This window comes from Fukomys damarensis, unplaced genomic scaffold (genome assembly GCF_012274545.1).
Source record: "Fukomys damarensis isolate Sample0158 unplaced genomic scaffold, DMR_v1.0_HiC HiC_scaffold_7, whole genome shotgun sequence".
Classification (NCBI taxonomy): domain Eukaryota; kingdom Metazoa; phylum Chordata; class Mammalia; order Rodentia; family Bathyergidae; genus Fukomys; species Fukomys damarensis.
This window is the reverse complement of record NW_022900919.1, coordinates 40,984,572-41,000,708: the sequence shown is the minus strand read 5'-3', so window position 1 is coordinate 41,000,708 and position 16,137 is coordinate 40,984,572. Positions and strand designations below refer to the sequence as shown.

At 42.4% G+C, this 16,137-nt stretch overlaps 1 protein-coding gene across 2 annotated transcripts in view; it reads right to left on the bottom strand.

Moving 5' to 3' along the window:
* Positions 1–16,137, bottom strand: part of Slc23a2 (solute carrier family 23 member 2) — a 114,256-nt gene that overhangs the window by 79,204 nt on the left and 18,915 nt on the right. Inside the window, exon 1 of one of the 2 annotated variants that reach the window (XM_010607533.2) lies at positions 849–930. The exons of the other annotated variant lie outside the window; for it this stretch is intronic. The gene's annotated coding sequence lies outside the window, so the exon portion shown is untranslated. Of the gene's footprint in view, positions 1–848; positions 931–16,137 lie in introns of those variants that run through there. 2 annotated transcript variants of the gene reach the window in all.

Here is a 16,137-nt window from a genome sequence, read left to right as displayed (position 1 = left end):
AAATGGGAGCCTTTAAATATTCCACACCCGTGAGTATCATAGGTTTTTTTTCTGACAATGAGTGTTTTGTTCTCCCAAAGAAATTTATAAAAAGCATGTGCACTAAATACTGTACAGAGACAGCAAACTCTCAGAAGTTTATGCTATGCATGCAATGCTTGTCTCTGATATCTGAACCTAACATGGGGGGGCAGGGATCAAACTGGGGACCTTACCCTTGCAAGGCAGGCGGCGGAACCAGTGAGCTAAATCCCTAACATTATTATAACTCAAAAGCCTTAAATGCATTAAATATATGTAAAATAGCTTTATATAAGACCCCACCTTTCCATGAAGTTTATTTTATGTATATTCATTTTTGCTGTGTGCCTACTTTTCATCATATAAATTCTATATAAAGGGAAACAAAGAAAAAAAAACACAGAAAGCTGTAACAGTCCCAAGATTGGACTTAAGAAAATAAAACGAATAAGCATCTCAAAACCATGGAATCTGACATTTTAATAGCTGCAGATAGGGATTTTACTGTTACTTTTTCTTGCATGTTTAAAGAGAGGCACTGCCTAAAAGTTGCATAAATGTTAATATTTAGTTAATAATATTTAAGTAACATCTGACAGCTCTAAGGAGGACTTTGGATTTTCAAATTAATCCAGATACGCAAACTTGATTCAGACTCCTCGCCCCAGACATACAGGTAGAAATAGCTGCATATATCAGAAAATCAGACATATGAATACATATGGAAACAGAGGTAGGCACAGTCAGACACACAGACATGATTTAATACGAGCAGCCTCAGGACTCATCCCTCAAAGCAGAGGTTCTGCATTAAGAAGCAGTCTTACCTTCAAACTGTCCACAGAAATGTCCTTTACCAGTGCCTCCCCACCCCGTCTGGCAAGGCTCAGCAGGAAAGGCCTTCAGGTGCTGAAGCAATTTCGGCTTTTATAACCCACACAGGCTGGCCAAAATTGTATAACCGCACTGCCTCATCAGAAATGCCATTTGTATTACACAACAGCCACCGCCTGGTTACAAACGGTTACTGCAGGCCTCTATTACAGTCTCCTCACCAGCCAGGAGCAGGTTTCTACATGGCAGTCTGCAGAGTCTGTTGTAGAAGCTCAGAAGCTGTGGGATTACATGCCTAAACCCATACAAAGAAGGGAAACTCAAACCCATCTTTCCAAACCCTTTGGATTCAGATGAACAAGTCCACCCACGCTGCTGTCAGCTCAGTGGAAACTGGGATTAATTTTACTTCTTGGTAATTTTTTATTTCCCCACTCAGGAGTTAGTGACAATTGCTTTCAAAGCTCAGAGTTTCAGAGCTCTCAAGGTAGCAGCCCTTCATTAAAGGCAGACGAGCCAACAAGTAACAGAAGTCTAGACGCACAGAGTGTCTGCTGAGCAGACTTTTGCAAAGCCACAAAAAAGGCAAAGCTGTGCTGATCGATCAGTAACAGGTCAGAAGTGTTCGCTGTACCCAGACTGTCCTTCCTAATCCTGGCGCCAGGCCACGGCCTGCCAGGAACCTGAGCAGGGGACACCCTGTGCCTCCCTCTCCCCATACCAGACACGATTCTACTTTGGATTCCCAAATACAGTGAGGGACCACAAGGTCCTGCAGGAAGGGCTCCAGCAGCAGCGAGGCACACCCTGGAAGAGGGGGGTCCACAGGGAAAAGGCTGAGGAGGAGCCAGGGCAGCTACAAGTGCTGCTCCTTCACAACAGCCTTGGGGACATGGGAGAGGATGGCACTGACCAGAGAAGCCACCGGAGACACTGGGCAGAAAGCTGCGAGCTACGTGCTCCAGGAGCCTCACCCACAGGTTCCCCAATGACCACCCAACCCACTGGATCAGCACCCCTGGGGAGCTAGGAGCTGCATTCTGGGTACTTTATGAAGACTCTGATCTCAAGGGGATGTACTACAGGAGTGCTAGAAATTTCTGATGGGGGGACAAGGCTCAGAGGTAAAGTGCTTGCCTAGCACACGCACACACAGAATCAGACAATTATATGAAGAAAATGGACAGAACCCATCCAAGACAACTACCCACAAAATGAGTTTACTTTTTAAATAAGCAACATTAGAATAAGACAGCTCAAAAATCCAGAACATTACAAACATAGAAACACTAAATCCTACATCAAGAACACACATGACTACTCGGTTCCCCTTTATGAAGGATTGTGCAGATCAAGTGCAACACTGCCAAGGCACTAGAGGCAGCTGCGCACCACGAAGTTTATGTGGGTGGGGATCTCTGGGACAGGGCCTGTGCTATTTCTTCCACGTTCATCTGTACTTTCTAAAGCTTCATCCTTAGCACCTATATCAAGCTAATAAATCAAGACATAAAATAAGGTAAAGCAACAAAAAGGCTAAATCTGTTGATACAAGAAAAACTCAATTCTTCAGAAAACTGCATTTGAAAATATCGAATTTTATTAATGCAATCTCTGATTTATGTTTTCTCTTAAAACTTTTTAAACTTTAAACCAGGCATGGTGGTGCATGCCTGTAATCCTAGCACAAGAGGCTGAGGCAGAAGGGTCACAAATTAAAGGCCAGCCTGACCCATATAGCAGTTTCCCACTCTGAATACAGCAAGACTTTGTCTCAAAAAAAACGAAGTCAGAAACAAAAATCCTGGACCAGGGATTTAGCTCAGTGTTTCCACCACCTGCCTCGAAAGCGCAAAGTCCTCAGTTTGACCCCCAGTACAAAAAAAAAAAAAAAAATCATAAAAACAAAATAAACATTAAAAAAAATCCTCCCAGGTTTGGTGATTAATCTTTTCAAACAAATGTTATATACTCACATTTCAATGTTCCTGGTGCTGTTAATAAAATTGAGTAAAATATATAATATAGGGTTATGAGTTAAAACGGATTGTGTAGTATGACAAAGGGAGGGTGTAGTGCCCTCTAGTGTTATAATGTTTAATTGGCACTTGGTAAATCAAAATATAAAAAACTCAAACCCATTTTAGAAAATTTCGAACATACAGAAAAGTGGAAAGAATTAAAACACATTTTCATTTTATATTCAACTTATTTGTGATAAGAGACTATGGCTCATGTGGCAACTTTTTTTTTTTTTTTTGGAGAGAAGGTTTCAATATTTGGTCCAGGCCAGGCGTGGTGGCACATACCTATAATCCCAGCACTCAGGAGGCTGAGGCAGGAGGATCACTGCAAATCTGAAACAAGCCTGGGTGACATTAGTGAGTTCCAGGGCAGTCTGAACTACATTCATAGTAAGACCCTGTCTCAAAACAGAACAACATATTTGGTCCAGGCTGGCTTTGAACTCGCTATGTTCTTTAGGTCAAGATCCTCCTGCCTCAGTACCCCAAATGCTGGGATTACAGGCATACACCGTCAGGCCTGGCCGATATTTCATTAACAGAGATGAGTCCTCCTCTCATGTTAATCATTCTGCTAATAAAACCCCTGCTTTTTCAGTTGAGCACACAACTAAACACAGAAACACCTCCCTACAAGCTGGGAGGCTAGTGCAGGCAGCGGGCATGGTGGAAGCAGCACGCACCCTCCCTCATCCCAGCCACTGTAGGAATCATGCTGGACTCCAATAAAGAATCATAAATACACCAGGGGTTAAGAAAAGGCCAGACCATATGAGAAAGGAGTTTGTTTCACTCTTTGGGTTGGTAGAGCAGCGAGAACACACCCTCAGCATACACACACAGATACACATACTAAAAATGAAGAAAACCAGGCAAGGGGTGTAGCCCATAGCAGAGTGCTTATCTTGTATATGTGAGCCCTGGGTTTGATCCCCAGCACCAGGAATGGAGAAGCAGAACAGAGAGAGAAAAGAGACAGTGGAACAGGAGTGAGAAGAGAGAGGAGGGGAACGAGGGAAAAGGAGAGAAACCAGGGAGATGAGAGAGGGAGAGGAGGGGAATAGAGAAGAAAAAGAAATCTGATAGCTGAAAAAAGCAAAAACATATTAAATAATTATAATGAGCACATTTCAAAAATAAATGTGACCTTTCAAAAGTGATGGGAGCACCTGTGAGCAGAGCCCCAGAAGACAGCACATTTGAGCAATTCCAGCACAACCCGCAGGAGGAAGGAGACCCACACAGATGCCAGCCACAGCCAGCGATGGGTAGGCTGGGGGTTTTCCTGCACAAGGACCCATGGGAAGGCTCTCGCTGCCAGGCAAGCATCTGGGAGAGATGAATAAACCCATTGTTCCCTTGGCTATCACACTCATGCAACAGGCTCCTGGCATATACTTCAAGGCTGGCCACGCACCACAGGCCCTGGGCTTGACTGGCAATGTGTGCACACAGGCACCCACCAGCCTCGTGGCCACCAGTAAGACCCAGGTGCACCCAGCGCTCAGTATGAGCCCACTCCAGCCAGGTGCAGGCCCTCTCACGGTGCGGGGACACACAAAGTCACCCACCCACCACCAGCCACTCTCCCTTATAAGAGAGGAGGGTGGCGCCTTCCAAGTGTGGTTTCATACTTCTGCTTTCAGGAGTGGACCAAGCACCCCAAATTGAATCTTATTTAAAACTGGGAGGTAACCGCAGGTAGGCGGCTATCATTAAAATGACTTTATACCCTTCACTGTAAAGTGTTAATTCATTCTGGTACTTTCCAGAAATAAAACCAAAAGGCCCAACTAGCAAAACTTTCTGTGATGTTATGTACTCTCAGTAAGAAAGTACATTGATCAAATTTTCTAGCCTGCAAAGATTATGCTGTATTAAACCACATCATTTGAATTAAAGATGGGAAAAAGATCACTCAGGAACAAGGAAGGCAAAACTCAATTATCTTAAGTCATTTAAAAATATAATCTGATTTTAAAATTTCTTTGAATTAAAGAAATTATAAAACAAAAAGAAAAACTGCTAATACAACACCAAGTGCTGGCTGATAAGGACACACAGTGTGGGACTCTCATTCTTGCCCTGTGGACATTTAAAATGGTACAAAACTGCAAAATTGGTTCTCACCTAAAGCACAAACTGACCTTAATTTGGTTGTTTGTTTTTGAGGCAGGGAGTCATTATGTAGTTCAGGCTGGCCTCAGACTCATGGTGATTCCCTGTCTCAGCCTCCCCAGTATTAGGGTTACAGGTGTGCACCACCATGCCCGGCTCCCGTTGTTTTGTTTTGTTTTGTTTTGGTACTGGGGATTGAACTCGGGTCCTTGTGCTGTCGAGGCAGGCGCTGGAACCACTGAGCCAAATCCCCAGCCCCCTAATTAGTTTTTTATCTAGTTAAATACATATTCACCTTTAGACCTAGTAACAGGACTTCTGGCTATCTACTTAGCAAAATGAAAACATATTCAAACAAGATCCCATACAAATGTTTATGGTGGCTTCATTTATAATAGCCAAAGCCAGAAACACATCCACCTTCAACTAGTAACTGGATAAACAAACACGGCACATCCCTGGTGGAACAAGGTATTATTTCATGCGCCTGAGATAAGACCAGAATAAGAGTTGAACTCTAACAAGCCTGGGCAAGGCTGCTTGCCAGAAGTATAAAATTGGCTCAGATACCTGGGAGAGTGATGTGGTAACACACAGCAGGATGGCAAGGTGTGTGCTGTGATCCAGCAAGGCCAGGAATGGGCAAGCTCTGCCCTCAGCAAGCGCCTCCAGGTGAGGACAGTTACCATGTTCATTATGCCACTGCTCTTCACAGTTCACAACCAGAATACAGAGAGGAGATGCACTAACAAGGCAGGAGACATTTAAAGAATGGAATAATGAAACAGTTACAATCAATAAACTCTAGCCACTTGGGTCAACATGTCCTGAGAACCATCACCCCTGTTTCAGAGTTAGTAGGTCCCAGAACACACACTACATGAGGTCCTTTATTTATGGTTTTACTGTGCAATCAATACTGTACATTGAGCTGGGCATGGTGGCACACGCCTATACCTATAATCTCAGCACTCTGGAAGCCTGGGCAATTTAATGGTTTAGTGATTTAGTGAGAACTCCTCTAAAATTAAAAAAAAAAAATAGGGGGAATTGCTGAGGATGTAGCATTGTGTGAAGGTTCAATTCAGTTTTGAAAAATAAATAAAAACTGTCCATTGGTTTGTGAATAAACATGTAATACAAAAGAAATAACATGGATTGCAAAGTTATCTCTGAGACAAGAAAGGAAAGAGATAAGAACAGCAAAGGGAGCTGGGCATGGTGGCCCACGCCTACACCCCCAGCTAGATCCTAGCTACTCGGTCTGAGGCAGGAAAACTGCCAAATTGAAGTCCAGTTGGGCAACTTAATAATGTCCTCTCTCAAAATAAAAGATGGGGCTTAAGGATGTAGCTCAGTGTTATAGCACCCCTGAGTTCAATCACCAATAGCACACACACACACACACACACAATTAACAAAGGGTATATAATGAGGATACCTGAACTGTCTTATTTTCTTTAAAAGAAGACAAAAGAAAAGAAAACCTGAAGCAAAAATAACAATATGCTTAGGTTTATTAGATCTGGGTACCTGGCATGAACACACATTCTCTCATTTTGTTTATATCTGAAATTTCACAATTAAAAACAAACTTTTAAAAAACGAAACTTTTAACCAAAGACTCTAAGGATCCACAAAACCCAACAGCATGGCTGCCTGCAGGGGAGGGAGCTGGGATCACACAAGAGGGAGGCTACTCTCCATGACCGTCTTACACACCTGAATTTTCCTTTTCTATTTTAGTTACAAAATAAATCTGATGTCCTCTTTACCCTCAATCCCCAGAATCCTCGTTTCAGACAGGAAGAGCCCCTGGCCACAGGATGGGGTCCCAGCCCTAACTGTGCTATCTTGAAGGTGATTTAACCTCTCCTCACTAAGGGTCAATGAAAACACACACACATTCCGAAAAGCCAGAGGTCAGAAGCCCTCATTAAACCACAGGCAGCGATAGGCAACTTCCAGAATCTATTACAACAGCTCCACAGTAATTGCCTCATGTCATCCTTGTAACTAACAGTGGTCACCAGCCACAATGGCAGCAGGGGCGTGGGGAGGAAGTGGGGGAGTATTTATCTGATGGCTTCTGTTCTCAATGAACTAAGGAGAGGTCACGGTTGAGAGTAAGGAGGTAGAGAATGGATTGGATAGGAACATCTGTGGGAGGAGTAAAAGGGTATGAAAGAAAAAAAATAAATGAGGTTTAGGTGAGCCCAGAACTCATGAATGTGTAATAGGGAAAGTCATCATGTTCCCTCATTTCTCTCCACAGCAGAGTTCAGCCAACAAAAAGCATATCAAGAAAAAAATTTAAAAAGGCCTGAATGACTGAGAGCTTGATGATACAGGGGCAGCTCAGAGTAAAAAAAAGAAGATGCTGGTAGGACACGTGACCACTTGGAGTGCTGAAAGCAGATAAAATGCACTGGAAAGCAGAGCCAGAGGCCACCAAAGGCCAGGTGGAGGAGGAGTGCTGGAGGAGAGTAGCAAGTGCGCAGACAGGAGACTCTAAGCCCAAGATCCCCAGGCAGGCACCCCTTGAGAAGAGCTGAAGTGAACCTGGGGTAAAGTATGGGGTCCATGCGGTTAGCCAGATGAGCCTACAACTCAAGAGATGAGGTAGAAACCCAAGAGCCAAAGTTCAAGAAGGTTCAAGGAGCACAAAGAACAGCCAGAAAGAAGGCAGATGAGGACAGCAAAGGTTAAAGGGGGCAGGGTTGGGGTGTGGTCTCACAGGTGACAGGTGTGGCCTTCAGAACTAACAGGCCATGCTTCTGAAGAAAGGCTTGAGAGCTCAACCTGCTGGTATCTCTATTTGGAAATGCAGCAACCCCTGGGAATTTCTGGTCACATTTCTGATCTGTTTAATACCGATTCCTCACAAATGCTTTCCAGACACCTCAAAATCCAAACCACTCATGGCGCTCTCTGCTGTTCTTCCTCTGCAATGGGTACAATCCATGCCAACTATGCTCCCTTATCCAAATCTACGTGTGTCTCAAGTTCATAAGTGAGGAAACCATGCTTTCTCAGGGTGCCTATGCTGTGGCTAGTTAGAAAGAAGACCTCACTTGAGAGAGGGGGAGGGAGTAAAGGGCATGCCAAAAACTGGCTGGCAGAGACTCTCTGCACACTGGTCCAGGGCCCCTTGACCACATGAACCTAGTGGTCCACTTGGCTCTAAGAACTAAGCCTTTGGAAGCTCTTACTTCATTTTCATAGGATTCTCACTAGATTGCTAATACAACTATATGATATATGAGATTTCTTGTTAAAAAAAAAAAAAAAAAAAAAAAAAGAAAATCGGCCAGGGATTTAGCTCAGTGGTTCTGCTTCCTGCTTCGTAAACAGTTTGATTCCCAGTACCAAAAAAAAAAAAAGTAGAAAATCATAAAAAGTACAAAATTAAATTTAAAGTATCACTTATAACTGCTCCTTCAGCAAAGAAGCACTCTGAAATAATATTAGCCAGTGGGAGGAATAACTAGCATTACATTTCTAGATGCTCCTTTAACATCAATCAAGAGCTCTAAAAATACTCAAAGGCTTTGACTCAACAACTTTACTTTAGGGCTGGGGATTTAGCTCTGTGGTTCCACCACCCGCCTTGTAAGTGCAAGGCCCGGAGTTCAATCCCCGGAAGCAAAAATAAAATAAAACTTTATTTTAAAGGAATTTATCCTAATAAAATAATTACAATATAATAATTTTTTTTTCATTTTGAGGGTGTTCACTAAAATACTGCTTAGAGTAATATAAAACTGGATGCAAAGCCAAGTGCGGTGGCACAAACCTGTAATCCCAGTGCTGGGAAGAGGCTCAGGAAGGAGGACTGCTGTGATTCTGAGGCCAGCCTGAACTACACAGCAAGACCGTCTCAAAAAACAAAACAAAACTAGATGGGAAAACATTAATGTCTTAAAATGGAGAACTGGTGGGTTAAACTGTGATTATATTCTTTTGTTTTCTTTTCAGTGCTGCAGATGAAGCCTACAGCCTCTCACACGTTAGCAAGTCCCCAGCCCTTGGATTCTTAGATCAAGGGGACTAAAAAACTAGAAACAAGAGGTGCCCACTGATAGGGCAGCATGCATGTTGTGTCACCCGCCAGATAATAGTAATAAAACCCACCAGATACAGTAATCCTATTTCAGTTCAGTTACAAACATGTGATCAAAAAAATACAGAGAATGATATGGCTGTGTGTCATCCAATGGAAAGGCAGGGGTCTCCGGTACAAGTGGCACAGGAGTTACATGATCCTGTGGCTTCAGATTCTGCCTTTTTAAGAAACATCAGGTCGGGGATTTGGCTCAGTGGTTCCACTGCCTGTCTCGCAAGCACAAGACCCAAGTTCAATCCCCAGTAAAAAAAAAAGAAAGAAAGAAAGAAACATCATCACAGGAGATGGAATTTGGATCTATGGCTATGATCCTAAGACCAGGGTTCAGAGTTCTCTATGAAAATCACCTAATTTTCCTCCTACAAGAAGGGGGCAGTAGGTGGGTCAATCAAAGTCCAACATCAAGGTGATGTAGACTGTGTTTCTTGACCCTAAAGGAACTATACGAACTGCGTTTGTACCCAGGAACATCACAGTGGACTCTGAATATTAAGAGCTTATTAGAGTGGGCTGGGGATTTAGCTCAGTGATTCCGCCTCCTGCATTCCAATACCAAGGTCCCGAGTTCGATCCCTGGTAACCAAAAAAAAAAGGCATCATGGTGTGGCCTCATCTTATTTACTAAATCCAGCACCATGAGATCCTGGCTCTTCCCCAAAGTCAAAATGGTCATGAGAAGTAAATAAACATTTTTAATCAATCTGGACACCAAGGCAGCCAAAACAGCACAAACTGAAGACACTCAGAAAAGAGGACTTCCAGAATTTCTTCAGAAGTGGCAAGAATGATAGGATAATACCAACAGTCTGAGCACTAAGGGGCGGAGACTGGTGTAGAGTGAGGACCACATCCCCTCCCTTCCAAGGTGGCTGCAAGCTGGTCACATCCATAATGTCCTCCCCACAAGGCAGCATGGGCTTCCTCACGCAAGGTGTGAAGGATCCAAAAGATCAAAAGTTTCAAATGGCATGATGGATGGGCCAGCTGGAAGGAAGCTGTCCAACATCATAGTATCCAGGAAGACAAGAACCCCAGCACTTTTGAGGCCGGAGGTTAGGGCATGGCCAGCAATCTGGGAAAGTGGGAGTACTCCGGCGATCAGGGAGATCCAGGATGCATGTGCAGAAAATCACTTCCCAAGCCCTGCATCTGGGACCAATCAGGAAGTGCTATCTTCAATTCTTCTAGCAGGAAATCAAGCAGAATTTTGATAGGACGACCTAGATCTGACATCAGAGGGGTGAAATACAAAAGATAGCGGCCATTAACCTCATGGCCACTGCTCTCAGTGGCTCACACTAACTCTTCAGAGGATGTTTTTTTTCATACCATTATTAAATATAAAACCTTGCTATCTTTTAAAAAAAAAAGAATGATGGGATAAAGTTATCTAAAGTGAGAGAAAGTATTTTAAGGGGAATTGATGGCAATGTGTCTTGAACTATAATAAATTCTTTAAACAGTCGCTGTATACTATGATCACACCTTATGTCTACACACTGGTGCCACAGTTCAGAAACTCTTATCGCCATGAGTCTGGTCACAAACTGAACTGGAGGAGAACCAAATCAAGTTTCCCCATAAGGACAACAGTGAACCTAACCTTTGAATTTGATTCAATTCTCATCCAACTCAGTTTGTGACCAGAATCATGGAAAGAATCAAGTTCATGAGGCGAGGCACCACTGCATACTCACACACAAATACGGAAGGAGCACCAAAATGACAAGGCTTACCTCCACATGACAGAACCAGGACCAAATGTTTTATATTCTTACCTTTCTACAATGTACATGTATCATTTTTGCACAATTTTTAGAATTTTGAGTCACTCTCTAAGGACAATATTGAAATATTCAGGGAAGACAAACTAGGAGACATTAAGGCACTGAAAACCAACACTGAAAAACACACCCTGCTGATGTACACAACATGCTCCCCCCTCATGTCTCCAGCAGGAGGCAGGGAAGACAGTGTCTCCCAGGAACAAGATTGCACACAGATCATTCACTTCTGGGCCTGGTGACAGCACCTGGGGTAGCTAGGGAAACTGAGGGATTCCTGATGTTCCTCATGGAAAAAGAAAATTCCTTTGGATAAAGAAAATTAGCAAAATATATGCATGTATTAATTTACAGTATGTTAAGAACTTTTCTTCTTAAAGGGAGAGAGGGAGGGGGAAAGGGGATGAATCAATTACTATTTGTTGAACTGGTGTGCATTTCTCAGGCCACAGGAAAGACTACAGAGAAAGAGAAAGCAGCAGAGGCAACAAACTACAATTACGCAGGATTATACAGTTTCTAAAACAGAAGTGGCTCGCATCATAAAGTATCTAAAATCCCAAAGCTTAGATGTGGAAAACATTACTCAGTGGAAGATTTCTCATTGCAGATTAATTACTACAATTAATTTTACCTCCTTCTTTCTACTTTAATATCACTTACTAGAAAATTATGTGTGACTTCCATCATAATTGTACTGAATAGTGCTGGTCTCAACAAAATAGATACCATGAAATGAGAAAAGAAAATGCTGTTTCAGAGCATACAAGTATAGTAATTGTGACCAAACTATGATCATGCTGAGTGTGAAAACAGGAGGTTCTCAAAACAAAATCCACGACTGATATCCTCACCCAATCAGCTCAGCATGAGCATGCAGTGAACCAGTGCCACAAACTAAGTTTTCATACACAGAGAACAGGGAAGAGAGGAGAGATGGATGTGAAAGAGACCAAGACAGAAATCTCCACGTTAACAAGTTTTAAGCTGAAACGCTGAAAGGGATGGAGCTAGAACTCTCTGCTAGAAGCCTAGAAATAGCATAAGAAACCTTAATAAAACACAGGACCACGTGCCGGGGATTTAGCTCAGTGGTTCCAGCGCCTTTTTGATCCCCGGTACCAAAAAATAAAAATAAAAACAAAAACAAAAAACACAGAACCCACAGAGTACCCAGAGTACTAAAATCCAGAAGGGCTTTGTAACTACCAGATTACAGGTTCCAGTTTTGCATGGTAAATCTAAAACAAAGTAATAGCTGTATTTAAAAAGGATTATCATTAGAAAGAATGGGACAAATTTATTGGTGGCATTTTTCCACACCATGCAGAAAGGCACCAAGCAACTTAAAATAATTTAGTTGTTCTTAATCCAACCTAACTTGATGATTTAAAAAAATATCCAATTGAAAAGTTCTTCTAATCTGCTTGGCATCTCTTTTCATGGTAACCGTTATACAATCATCTCATCTTCTTTCTTTTCCTCTTGTGTAAGCTCTGTAGTCACCAACCGTGTTTACTTGGGTTTTTTAAACTGCTCAATTTCTCAGGTACATATTTAATTCTCTTGTTGCTATGAAACAAACTATAAACAATACGACTTTATATAACATGTTTGATAATGAGAAAGTAAAATGTTGACATCAATAACACGAAGAGTCTATGAACCAAAAACACCAGAATTATAGAAAATGTGAGGCCCCTGGACATTAGGCACCAATAAAAAGCATAAAACTTTCTCCTCATCTCTTACAAAGTTTTCAATTGCACTTCCATCCACGTCCCTTCACATTTGTGGCGGCTCTAGCAGCTTCTAAACTGCACCTTAGGTTCCTGCCATGGATAGAGCAGCTGTCCTCAGTCAGGACAGCCAGGCACCCAACTGTCACAGGTATATTCTTGATGACGAAGATGAAATAAAGAGCTTCTCTTTTCCCAGTTAGTAAGAGCCGGATATTTTAGGATCTGTGCTGACGTCTGGAAGCAAAAAGAATGAAACTGCTTATTCCCCTAGCTTCATGACCATGACAATGATCTAAGCACAAGATGGAAATGGACCATCCTGGAGTAATCTCCCATCCAGCCAGATAATGGGCACAAGTGAATCTGGAAGAACAGGAACTATAGAGCTGCATGTCAGGGCTCTGGGAATCAGAGCTCCAGGCTTGAATTCATCAGAGATAATTTTGGAAAGTGATGAAGAGTACTCGGTGGGACCCTTACCATGAAGATGTAGGTTGCAGGCATCTCATAAGTCATACAATAATATAATAATTGAAAAAATAATTCAAAAAGAGCAAAGCCAAGAAAAGAAAAAAAGACAACCTTTAAGAAAATGGGACCTGGGACGTAACACAATGGATTTAACTCATGTTTTGCCTGTGGTGTGGTCCTGGTTTCCATCCCCAGCACCAGGAAAAACAAAAACTGGAACAGAAGTAAGAAAACTGGCTTGATGAGGAAAACATGAAAAGGGTGTGGACACGCTGAGTTTACATACTTAGGAAAGTTCTTTAACTATACCTTAACTGGTGAATTTCATTGTATAATAAAAGTAAACAAAAATAACCCTGACATAGCATTTGCTGAATACAGGACACTGCACAAATTAGTTTTAACAAAACAAAGTATCAGAGAATGTATCAAAAGGACTGTCATGCCAGGGATTTAATGCAGTGGCACTACACCTGCATAACAGGCACAAGGTCATGAGTACAGAAAAAAAAAAAAGAACTGTCATTTCTTGTAGGTTTTCTGTAGGACAATTCACCAATATCAAAATTCAAAACCTTAAAAAACTTACACACCGTGCTCAACAATCTAACCACCAGGTTACTCTCACCAAGAAGAGGAAATGACACTGCAATATGGTTTATTACAGCACAAAAATAAGAGCGGATCAAAAGTATTCTTAGAGGTCTGGGATGAGGGGCAGGGAAAGTCAAGGGTGAGGACCAAGGGAAGGCTCCTGGTGACGCACATGGGCTCAGCCTCATTAATTAACCTGAGTGATGCTCCAAAAAGGAGGAGGACTGATTCTGAAATCACTCTGCCCCCGGGGTGCTCAGCGACCCCGACCAGGGCCCTAACACAACAGGCACTCCACACAAAGGTCGGCTGGAAACTTTAAAAAGGCAAAGCATGGAAAGGAAAAGGAAAATATTTACCTCCTACCTGGTAATTAATATAAGCAATGTAAGTGGCAAGACCATGCTTGTTCACTCCCCAGTTTAATCCACTTACATGGAACTTGGCCCGAGGAAGCCCATTACCTTATCATTAGCATTAACCTAACAATTCCTTATTCCCGGGCTGTGCATCTAGACCATTCTGGGCATGCATAAATGGTGAGGTCAAGAAAAAAGGGTGCTGTGGATAAAAGGCTGTCAGCACCTCTTGTCAGTCACTGGTGGTGAGTCTCAGGCGCACCTCTGGCCGTGGTACAGACCCATCCTGTCCATTTACTCTGTTACAAGCTGCTGAGCTACATTTCCTTGCCTGAGCTCAAAGCCACACAAAAGTCCCTGTTAGTGGGGTCAAGTCCTAGATAGAGAAAAGCAAAGCAGAAAGCAAATTAGAGAACCTCACAGGAGGCTCTTTTCCAGATGGGGTCTGTCCCACTCAGCCATGCCTAGCCCCAGTGGCTGTCACTTCTGTACCCTCACAGGACATCTCCCAGGCCTGGGTGACAGCACACCCTCACATCCTTAAAACTCAACTTCTCCTTTGCAACAAATATTTTGCACCTACAAAAACATTATTTTACACTCTGCAGGGCTTTCTCCATGGATAATTTTTTGACTTCATATTCCCTACCACAGGGCTCTGTCTTACAGGAGCAACAGTTACAAGATTTTTCTACTCCTTCATGCTAAGCACTGTGCAGACCACACAAGCCTCAAGTCTACATCTGACAGGTAAGAAAACTTAAAGGCACATGGCCTACCAGTCAAGGTCACAGACCTTTGCAGTGACAGCACAGGGGTCACAGCCCTCGCCTCTAATGACTACAGTTCCTTAAATTCCACAAAAATGAACCAAAGAGACCAGGTGAGGAGACACACACCTGTAATCCCAGTAGTCTGGGAGGCTGAGGCAGGAAGATCATGAGTTCAAGCCCAGCCTGGGCATCTTAGGGACTTAGTGAGACCCTATCTCAAAATAAAAATTAAAAAGGCTGAGGCCAGAGTCTGATTCCCAGTACACTCAATTAATCAAAATAAACTGGAGGGATTGTATTTGTGGGAAAAATGAGAAAGATTCTGGGGGAAGGAGGTGAGACAGGGTCTCGATTTATAGTTTAGGAGTTCAAGCTGGCTTCGAACTCACCACGAACCTCCTGCCTCAACCTCTCGAATGCTGGGATTACAAGTGTACCCCCACTATGAGAAAGATTTAATATACTAGAACAGTGCTTCTCAAAGAGTTGTCAGTCGGTACACAGGTGTTCCTTGTATTATTCCTAACATGTTTTATACACCCTCGCACCTGTATATGAATTTCCAAAAAAAAAAAACCACCCACCCAGTACTGCACTAAGGCCCTGTCTCAGCTACTCAGCCACAAGCCTGGCCCTCCAAAGGGAAAGAGGGAAACCAAGACACCAACAGTTTAGCCAAGTTCTCAAAGGAAACTGCATGCACGGACACTCTTCCAACTTTGTTGCTGGGCAAGCTGGAGGGAGATCACCAGGCCTGGAGGTTTAAATAAAAATACAAAGCCATCAGACTAACGCTAGTCAGGCCTTACAGGAGTAGGCAGTGAGCCTCATTTTTTTTTTCATTATTTCAGAAACAAAATATTGGCCTTTTGCTATTTGGAACCAAAAATATTCATTTTAAGTGATCAGAATATGAATGAAGAAAGTAATGTTTCCCTTTCTAAACACATTTTGCACATAAAGCAATAAAAAAAAAAGAAATACAACTGATATCCCCCAAAATAAAATCTTTATAACCATAAACCTATTTTAAATTAAACCCATTTTAAACTGTGTTAACTAAAAATTTACAGTCAGGGGCCGGGGATTTAGCTCAGTGGTTCAGTGGCCTGCCTTGCAAGCGCAAGGACCCGAGTTCAATCCCCGGTACCAAAAAATATATATAAATAAATAAATTTTTAAAATTAAAAAAACAAATTATAGTCAGAAAAGGAGGCTGCAAGGTGAGATCCATTGATGAAAATTAGCCAAGAAGAGGAATAAAGAACATGCAAAAAAAAAAAAAAAAAAA